The sequence below is a fragment of the Equus asinus genome, chromosome 5, assembly GCF_041296235.1.
Source record: "Equus asinus isolate D_3611 breed Donkey chromosome 5, EquAss-T2T_v2, whole genome shotgun sequence".
Lineage (NCBI taxonomy): Eukaryota > Metazoa > Chordata > Mammalia > Perissodactyla > Equidae > Equus > Equus asinus.
The window spans coordinates 106,782,808-106,793,679 of record NC_091794.1 but is presented as its reverse complement, the minus strand read 5'-3'; positions in this window follow the sequence as shown (position 1 = coordinate 106,793,679).

Genomic DNA, 10,872 nt, shown 5'->3' with positions numbered 1-10,872 from the left:
TGGGTTGAGTCCCCAGGCTCATGGTGTGGGGTGGCGGGCTCAGTGTGACGTGTTCCCGGAAGGGCTAAGGAATTTGAACAGGAGATTAGCTGCGTGAGCCGGGCCTGGCCAGAAGGGTGACCAGGACTTTTCTGAGCAGAGAAAGGAGGGTGTTCCGGGAGAAAGTGCTCACTTGTCTCTTCAGAAAAGCCTGTCCCAACCAGCGGTCGCTGACCTGGCCCCAGGGCTGCAGGGGTGAGGGTCAGCCGTGGGACAGAGACCTGCTTTTCTCCTGAGCCCACTCGGAATGGCCAGTCATCCAGCAGCTGGGTGGCGCCAGCCCTCCCAGTGCACAGCTGGACACCGCCCGCCCAGGCAGAGCGGCCTGGCCAGGAGGCCTGGCTCTAAGTGCAGGAGGGCCGACCCTGGGCCTAGCAGTGTGGGCGGGTGCAGGCTGGGCACTGAGAAAGCAGTCGGAGATAACTGCACCCACCCCACGCTGAGCCAGGACCCCAGGTGGGGGCCAGGGGCCGGCCTCCTAAGTGTCACAAGCAAAAGTGCTCGGGCTGCCCGGTGACCCAGGTCTGCATTTCTTTCTTTCTTTCTTTTAATCTCTTATTTGTTTGTTTGTTTATTTTTTGGTGAGGAAGATTGACCCTGAGGTAACACCTATGCCAGTCTTCCTCCATTTTTTGTGGGATGCCACCACAGCGTAGCTTCACAAGTAGTGTGTAGGTCTGCGCCCAGGGTCTGAACCTGTGAGCCCTGGGCTGCCAAAGCAGAGCACACAAACTTAAGCCCTACGCCACCAGGCTGGCCCCTAGGTCTGCATTTCTGTGGGCTTCAATTCAACTCTGAAGTATCAGGCCCACCATCCAGGGCTGAGGTGGGGAGAATCAAACCACAGCATGATGCAGAGGGAGCCCCGATAAATGCACACGCGGAGGATGGGCGCTGGGCAGTTGGCTTCCCGAGGCAGCGAGGCAGGCCATCTCAACCTGACCGTGAGGGCAGACAGGAAGGGGCAGGGCTGGCTGGTCTCTCTTCACCCGGAAACTGGCCGTCTGGGACAGCAGGGCCAAGCTGCCCACCGGTGGAGCCACAAACACACGTCTGAGTTCACTGACTTCAGGGGTCCTTGTGATGTCCTGAGCCGTGACCTCAGGGGGTCGAAGGGAGCCCACTTCTTGGAAGCCATCTCTTCCAGCGACCCTGCAGGTATGTGCCCAGGAGGAGTGTGTGGCTCCCACGAAGTCGCAAGCCCGTCGCCTCATCCAGGGCCCCCACCCTCCCCTGCACTGTGAGAAGGGGACCTGACAGGGCAGCAGGGGCTCGGTCCCAGCTGGGGTGTCTTCTGTGAGGGCTTTTTTTTCCTTCTTTAGGTGTATCTGTATTATCTTGCTAACGTCATCTTCAGTTTTTTTCTTATGAAAGGGAAATAGGTTTATCGTAGAAAATCTAAAAATACAAATGAGTGAAAGGGAAAATGCTCCATAATCCCACAATTAAAATGTGTCTACTCTGCCTTTTTTTCTATACGTATCTACATGTTTTTTTTATGAAAATGGAATCTTTCTGTACACTGCATTTTGTCACTTTATTTCTCATCTGTCTCCGTCCTAAACTATTCCCATGTCATCGAGTATGTTTTCTCATCCGTCTTGCCGGCTGCCTTCCGTGTGAGCGCGTGCCAGGACTGTTTACCTTCCCTGCTGCTGAGCACCTTCAGGACTCTTCCATTCTCCCTGCTTTTGTGACCGGGACGGTGGTGAACGTCTTCCTGGGGACCTACAGCTTCTGCTTTTCTTAGGGTAATTCTTGAGAGCTGAATCGTTCTGTCAAAGGTTCATCAAGACTAAAGCTTTTTACATGCGTTGTCCAGTTGCATTCTAGAAGGGTACAGAACTGATCTAGTTTTTTCAAAAATTCTGAGCTGACTTTTCCTTTGGGAGCCTGCTCCTGGTTACGGGACAGCTTACCTGGTGGGGTGGAAAGGTAACCAGAAGATCCAGGTCCTCCGAGTAGCAGTTGTGGAAATGCTTTCCACCGGGGCTCCAGGAAGGAGCTGGGGGGGAAAGGCGAGCGGGGCTTCTTCCAGCAGGGAGGCTGGGGTTTCCTAGGCTGGCCTCCACTGGAGGCTGGATGTCAGAAGGTCTGCTGATTAAAAAAGAAAAAGATTTCAAAAACCACTGCTGGCAAACCACCCTCCTTACCAGCTGGCCCCGTGACACCGACCCCTCCTTGCAAGAAGGGAGGAAGGTTGCAGGTGATTTCCTGACCCTTTTGAGGGGGAACCGGAGGCAGAAGGCCCTGGTTAGGGGACATCTGGGGGGTCTGGAGTCGCTCCACCACTGCAAAATGCTTTTGGTTGGTAGCAACTCTAGGAGGGGAAAGCTGTTCTTCGCCCGGCGAGGCTGGGTTCAGGGCCAATGTGGTGTGTCTGTGCACACTTTCGCTGGCTTCGAGTACGTGTCCAGGCCCTATTTACCAGGTAAGAGAGCTGGAGCACAGTGAGGGAAGGGGGAGATCCAGGATTCCCACAGCACGTTCTTTCCTTCCTTTGTCCATCACCAGCCAGACTGCAATAATTATGGTGCCCCTAGCGTGTGTCAAGCTGTGCTAGGCACTGGGGCTACGATGGCAGGCAAAACGGAGATGCCCCTGCTCCGTAGAGCCCACCTGGAGCAGGGGAGGCAGGCTTAGGTAAGCACACAGTCGTGACGCAGTTACACACCAGGAAGGGCTGTGAAGCGGTGGACAGAGCGCCTCCCTGGAGTGTAAGCTCAGGAGGTTAGAGATGCAACTTGAAGGCAAGATGAGGGAGCTCCCCATAAGCGGAAATGCATGCTGATGCAAAGGCTGGAGGAATTGAAAGGCCAGTGTGGCAAGAACCAGAGGGGGAGGTTGTGGGCTCAAGATGAGCCCAGGAGGAGAGCAGGGCCACCCATGAGGGGTGTGCAGTAGGGAGTTTAGATTTCATCCTGGAGCAAAGGGAAAGCCGCTATCGAGTTTAAGCCAGGGAGCAAGGTGCATTTTTAAAAGATGGTTCAGTGGAATACGGAGACTGGGTTGGAAGAGCACAAGGCTCTGCGTGGCTCACGAGTGAAGGTGGCAGCTAGGACAGTATGGAGGTGGGGTGAAACTGTCAGGTTCCAGCGACAACCCACAGGACTTGGTGATTGGAGGTGGGGGCGGAAGGGGTGCCCAGGTTGACCTTGGGTTTTGGTGTGCACACTTGGCTGGATGCAGAGGCCCCTCCCTAAGCTACGGAAACTAGAAGCAGGGCAGGGGCAGAGCATAGGTTTTTAAATTCAGCTCTGGGCATCTGCGCTGGGTGCTTCGAGAGAGCTGAGGGAGAGGCTCCCCCATCTGCACAGCATCGGGTCCCACTACAAGGCCACTCCTTGAGTGGCCTGCTCCGAATGGATTCCCCTGTTCCTCTCTCCCAATATCCTATGATTACTTCCATTCAATTACAAGCCATGGCTGCCCCCTGTGACTACTTGGTCAGCTACCTCCCTCTTTAGAACGTGATTTCCATGAGAGGAGAGACTCATTCAATATTGTTGAATGAATGAATGAAATGTCCATTAGACAGCCAGTGTGCAGGTATTTCCAGGTCTCAGCTCCAAGAAGAGGTGCCAGGAGGGACACATATTTTGAAGCCAGGGGAACAGTGCCAGATGCTAGCTGTAGCTGAGGCTTGAGAACCCCTGCCTTCGTGGGTCCTTCGTGGAACTGGAGGGCAGAACAGAAGCAGACAAGGAAAGAGAAGATGGGCTGAGCCCAGCGGCAGCTCCTGTGATCAGGACAGGAGGTAAGCTGGGGGCTGAGTTGAGACTAGGTCCCCAGGGTGGCTGTGGGGTCTCGCATATTCCATCTCCATTGGAGGGGGTGGGGAGCACATTCCCTGCCTCCTAGAGTTTACACTGTTGGGGGGAGACGGGATTAAAGGAACAGTCACAGACAATGAATTACTACTGTCATAAGAGAGCATCACTTAGGACCACAGAGATCAGGAGGCATCCAGAGCCCCTTCCCACCCTGAAACTCCATGACCCTGGATGCGTGGGGAGGGCTGCTCTGGAAGTGGGGTGGGGGCAAAAGGTGCCGGAAGGCTGATGCCCAGAGAAGGGGTCCAGCAGGTTTAGATGCAGAGGCCTGAGTGTCACAAGCTTTGACCCTCCTCTCAGATCAAAACCAGGATGCTAGGGACTGGCCCCGTGGCCGAGTGGTTAAGTTCACGCGCTCCGCTGCAGGCTGCCGAGTGTTTTGTTAGTTCGAATCCTGGGCACGGACGTGGCACTGTTCATCAAACCACGCTGAGGCAGCGTCCCACATGCCACAACTAGAAGGACCCACAACAAAGAATATACAACTATGTACTGGATGGCTTTGGGGAGAAAAAAAAGGAAAAATAAATAAAATAAAATCTTTAAATTCTTTAAAAAAAAAAAAAAACCAGGATGCTAGAGGCTGACCAGGCTGTGAGGACTGGTGGGAGTGTCCCTGGGTGGAAGCCCACCTCCATGAAAGCCTCTGGGGAATGGGTGTGACCTGCGCAGTTTTGCTTTCTTGGATCCATTTGGGAGAAGGTGCCTGTCACCCACACTCAGAGATTTAAGATGGCTGAGGGCCAGGTAGGGAGAGTCCGACAGGGGAAGAAAGCGGGGATGGGCATTTGCCAATGTCCTGCCTGGTCTGGGCAAGAGGCTCAGGTGGGATCTGGGGGCCAGGAGGCGTGAGCGGGGATTAGGGGTACTCTGCCCGGCCCCAGGGCGCCCCTGGCGCAGAGACAAGCGTGGGACGCACGGAAGCGGAGCCAGGGCGGCTGGATGGCCTTGCGGGGCCCAGGTCACTCCCTTGGCGCCTGCCGATGGAGCCTCCGACCTCAGCTGGGGTGCACAGACCGTGGGCCCCGGCAATGGGCGGAGCGGCTTACTTTGGACCTGAAGAGAACCAGAGAAGAAGCTGCAGCTGACTCTTGGGATAGTCGTCCTGACCCCCTAAAACCAAATAAGGACCATTAATAATGCTTAGGAGCTGTTCGAGGACGGGCAGCTCGGGGCGGAGTCGCCAGCCAGTGTCCCACTTGGTGGGAGCATAGGGTTTGAGGGGACACCGCAAACTGATGCTGAGTTGGCGCTGCCTTTCCACGCGGAAAAAGCGTATGCGACATCAAATAAAGACGGTTTGGGTGAGTGCCAGGGGGTTATCTACCCCATTCAGTGCATCCAGCGGCCCAACTGCTCAGGGCTGAGAGTGCCTGTGAAAATTTATTGGGGCCCTGGCATTGTTCCCCTCGATTCTCAAGGTGGAAAGAGTTCTCTGATGGTAATTTTTTTTTTAACCGGAAGTTCTTCAGTTATTGGAGAACCGAGTTAAACCTGAGTCCAAGATCTATGTGAGTGGCAGCATTTTCCATGTTTGGTATTTTCCTCTCTGTACATAACTAAATTAAATATTTGCTACTTAGCTTGAGTCATGTGTGAAAAGTAATCAATTACTAAATATGCACGGTCTTCCTCGCTGCCTGTGGCATCTTAGCCAGAATCAGGCAGCCTGTGGGACAGGGGTGCACTGCTGGGGCCACTCAGTGCCTTTTATAGAAATAATATCTCTAAACAAATTTAACTCTTCCTTCTCATGCTAGTGGACATTTCCAAGTTAATCCATCTAAATTGCACACATTAGCACAAATCCAGGCTGCATGGCCCTAGCTTGCAAACCTAATTGCAGGAATGTTCCCTGAGAACTGCTAGGCATTGCCTTCCCGGCCAGGGGGTGAGTGATTTCCCCATTTCAGCTCACTGTAGACAGAATGCGGAAGAATAATGGGGTTAAGGCCAAGCACATGGTTTTCTGAAGTTGATTTTCTGGCACAGTCTAGCACAGAGCAGCCGTCACCGCCAGGGCGTTTTGTGACCTTGAGTCCTCCCTGCAGCTGCTAAGAGGTTTGCTGAGCTGGGATGTCCTCTGGAGGTTGGTGTTCTTGCTTCAGACACACTGACAGCTGGGCGTGAACTTGCAGCTCCCAAATTCACTGTGGTTGGGCTCGAGAGACAACAGTTCTCTATCTTGACCTTATAAATGGTAAAAGGGGGAGAGCTGGATTCAATATTTCATTATACTTGGCACCTTCACTCAAACCTGCCAAATTATCAACTGCATTCGCTGCTGACTTTACAAAAGGGCTGGTATAAATGTCCCCAAGTGACCCCTGACACCATGGAGCCGTGTAGGAAGGGACCAAATTAGCAGGTCCCTTTTTCTGCTTCCGTTCTGAGTAAACGGTAAGCAGCCTGAAGTTGCTTTTAAGCAAACTTTGTTGAACTTGTATTTCCCCCCACAAAAATCACTAGAATACGTGCAATTAGTATAGATTTCCTAAATATTACCCTATGTAAAAACATAACCTTATTATGGAGTTTTGCAAATAGTAATATTAGTTCATTCGTTGTGATAAACACCATAATGATGTGAGCTAGTAGATGAGAGTGTGCAGGAACTCTGTACTGTCTTTGCTGTAAATCTATTTTACTCTAAAATTAAAAGTCTGTTTTAAAAAAACTCACAGAACTTGGGGGATCCTTGGCCATTACATTAACGCTGCTTCATGGGAGAGTTGCTTTAATTGTTTTCTTATGTGATTTCCCCTAATAAATGTCCCCACTCTTTCACTTGGTTCCTAAGTCATCATTAGAAACACACTGCCAGCCAAATACAGCTTTTTGAGATTACTCTCTCTTTTAAGGCATCAGCACAGCACTTCATGGCAACTTAAAAGCTTTTACCTACACCTAAGTGAGACTCGGTCCAAGTTGGACCAGAGACTTTTTTTTTTTTTAATTTTTTTTTATTTTTTAGATTAGCACCCGAGCTAACAACCGTTGCCAATCTTTTTTTTTTCTTTTCTGCTTTATCTCCCCAAATCCCCCCGGTACATAATTGTCTATCTTAGTTTCAGGTCCTTCTAGTTGTGGCATGTGGGACACCACCTCAGCGTGGCCTGATGAGCAGTGCCATGTCTGCGCCCAGGATCCGAACTGGTAAAACCCTGGGCTGCTGCACCGGAGCACGCGAACTTAACCACTCGGCCACGGGCCAGCCCCTCTAGACCAGAGACTCTGTTGGAAACAATCTCAGAAACCATTTGACCGGGGCCGGCCCAGTGGTGCAGCAGTTAAGTTGGCACATTCTGCTTCTTGGCGGCCCAGGGTTCGCCAGTTCGGATCCCGGGTGCGGACATGGCACCGCTTGGCAAGCCATGCTGTAGTAGGTGTCCCACGTATAAAGTAGAGGAAGATGGGCATGGATGTTAGCTCAGGGCCAGTCTTCCTCAGCAAAAAGAGGAGGATTGGTGGCAAATGTTAGCTCAGGGCTAATCTTCCTCAAAAAAAAAAAAGACTCATTTGACAGTTGTGGAAACTGAGGTACTGCTTCTCCCCGTGGTAATACACAATGTCAGCAGCAGCCACGCATGCCACTCTGGATTCCATATTCTGAAACTGTCTACTTTTTAAATCAGTGGGTTTTTGTTTTGTTTTTAAGATTGGCACCTGAGCTAACAACTGTTGCCAATCTTCTTTTTTTTTTTCTGCTTTTTCTCCTCAAATCCCCCCAGTAAATAGTTGTATATTTTAGTTGTGGGTCCTTCTAGTTGTGTCATGTGGGACACTGCCTCACCATGGCCTGATGAGCGGTACCATTGATGAGGATTATTTTGGGCTGATTACTTTTAAAAACTGCAGACGGGAAGAAGGCTCTGAGGAGTGTAATTTGCTTTTCCTTTGTTGGGAGACATTTACATTACATTACAGATCTCCATCTGTAGGGGTGTCTCCCTCTCTGCACCAGGAGGAAGGGGGGATGACCTTATCTCTAGAAACTCTTAATGGGGGCAGCAAGGACTTAAGTCTTGTTTATTGTGCTTGTCTGGTAACCTCACGTAGCTGACTCCCCCCACCATCCAACATCCTCTGGGTCTGATTCTTATCTAAAGTCATACGACCACCCAATAACCAGACCCCACCTGCACTGAGACCATTTTAACAACTTTTTTACATATTCTTTCCTTTGTCTTGTAAAGAGATAACTCACAGACCTATGCCTTAAATTTAGCCCTACCATCAACCCATGTTTGCAGCAGCTCTTACTGCCCATGGGTCCTGTCCCCATGCTATTCCATACTATTCTCTAAATAAAAAAGCACTACTGCCAGACTTTGAGAGTCCAAGAAATCTTTCTTTTGACTCCTCGACTCACCGATCCCGCATCACCATGTCCATGCCCAGGATCCGAACAGGCGAAACTCTGGGCTGCCGAAGCGGGGTGTGCGGACTTAACCGCTCAGCCACAGGGCCGGCCCCCTCAGTGGTTTTCAAATTTTCATGTGTACAAGACTCATTAAAAGTCTGAGCCTTGGTCTGAGAGGGCTGTGAATCTGCCTTTCTTCCAGAAACTTCCTAGGGGATGTGATACTGTGGTCTGCTCCAAAGCTGGTACTCACAGCCTGTTACCAGGTGAAGGGACTCTGAGGGCGTTTCCAGGAGGCAGTGCCTGCTTTCCACCACCCCCGATCTTCCTTCTGATCCCAGGCTGGTATTTATAACCCACTACCGGATGCAGGGCCAGCCAAGAGCACCCAAGCAACACCCACATGCCCACAGGCCGCTGGAACTGGCCTGCCTCGTTAAATATGGCTCTCGAATTTCCAGTCAAAGTCACTGGTCCTCAACATTGCCAAGATATTGAAATCATCCAGGGAACTTTAAAAAGTACTGATGCTCATTCCCATCCCCGGAATCCAGATGGAGGAGGGGAACACATGGAAGCAGATAAATGCAGAACAGTGATGCTGGGCTGGGGGGCCAGGCAGAGCACTTTTGGGACCCAGAGGAAGGCAAATGACCAAATGATCATCCACGTGAAGATGCCTGGCTCGCAATAGGTGCTCAATAAAAGTGTGAGTCCTTCAACTGTGAGAGTCTCAGAGGCTGAGCTTTATCCAGCACAGTCTGTGTCTGTTCTCCTGCAATTGCCACAGGATCCGAAACTAGAAACAACCTACATGTCTATCCATGGTGAAACTGATAAGTTATGGTAAATGTGGACATTCACACGTGTAGACATCTACACAGCAAGAAAATGAGCAGACTATTGCTAGATGCAACAACATGGATGAACTCACAACATAATATTGAATGACAGAAGCCAAGCACAAATGAGTACACAAATATTTATTTATAAAACGAAGTTCAAAATCAGACAAAAATGATCTATAAGGGTAGAATCACAATAATGGTTACTCTTTTGGGGGATAGTAAGTACCTGGAAGGGGACCCCTGGGGGCTCTGGGGGCTAAAATGTTCTATTTCTTGATCTGGATGCTGTCAACACAGTTTGTGAAAACTTATCAAGCTGTACACTTAGTGGTTGTGTGCTTTTCTCTGTGGATGATGTTAGGGACTGAATTATGTTCCCCCGAAAATTCGTATGTTGAAACCCTAACTCCCGATGTGATTGTATTTGGAGAGTGGCCCTTTATGGAGGTAATTAAGGTTAAATAAGAGTATAGTACTGATCCCATAGGACTGGTGTCTCTGTAGGAGGAGGAAGAGACGCCAGGGATGTGCACACACAGAGAAAAGGCCACGTGAGCACAGAGCAAGAAGACGGTCACCCGCAAGGCAAAGGGGGAGGCTTCTGGAGAAACTGAACCTGCCAACACCTTGATCTTGGACTGCCAGCCTCCAGAACGTGAGACTAAGTTTCTGTTGTGTAAGCCCCCCAGTCCGTGTGGTATTCTGTTATGGCAGAAGTAGCAAACTCATACAGATGACATATCTCAATACAAAGTTAACAAAATGGAAAGTTCCCCAGGTTATTCTAACGTGGACACCAGGCTGAGAGTCACTACGCCAGCCCAAACACTGTCAAGTTGAGACCCTTCCTTACAGTCCGGAGCAGAGGAGCGGAATATGTACACCTTGGGCTGGGCTGAAGGAACCAGGGCCTTCTCTGTTTTATTTTAAGGACATTACTGGTTCATAAAATCCGGCTGGATTTTATCATTGGAAAAACCTTATAGGTAATTGACTGTTTATGAGTCTCTATGATATATGTTATAGATCTATACTATATATACTGTTCTTCTATTTTTAATAATGTCTTTATTGAGATGTAATTTACATGCTGTAAAATTCATCCTCTTAAAGTATACAATTCAGTAATTTTTAGTATATTCACAGCATTGTATAAACAGAACCACTACCTAATCCCTAAACATTTCATCATCCCCAAAAGAAACCCTGTGCCTATTAGCATTCATTCCCCAGTTAGTCATTAGGGAAATGCAAATCAAAACCGCAGTGAGATCTCATTCACACCCACTAGGATGGCCGTAATGAAGAAGGCAGACAGGAACAAGTGTTGATGAGAACTTGGAGAAATTGGAACCCTCATACATTTCAAAATGTTAAACACAGAGTTACCATATGATCCAGCAAGTCTCCTGCTTGGTATATGCCCTGGAGAACTGAAAACACACGTCCACAAAAAGACTTGCCCGAGAAATTCATAGCAGCTTTATTCACAGTAGCGCCAAACTAGATAAAGCTCAAATGCCCATCATAGGCAAATGGATAAACAAAATGTGACATAACCAAATCATGGAATACTACTTAGCGAAAAAGAGTGAACGACTGATACAACCATCAACGTGGATGAGTCTCAGAATCATTCTGTTAAAAGAAAGAAGCTAGGGGCCCGCCCCATGGCCGAGTGGTTAAGTTTGCGCGCTCTGCTCCAGCGACCCAGGGTTTTGCCAGTTCAGATCCCGGGCGCGAACATGGCACTGCTCATCAGGCCGTGCTGAGGCAGCGTCCCACATAG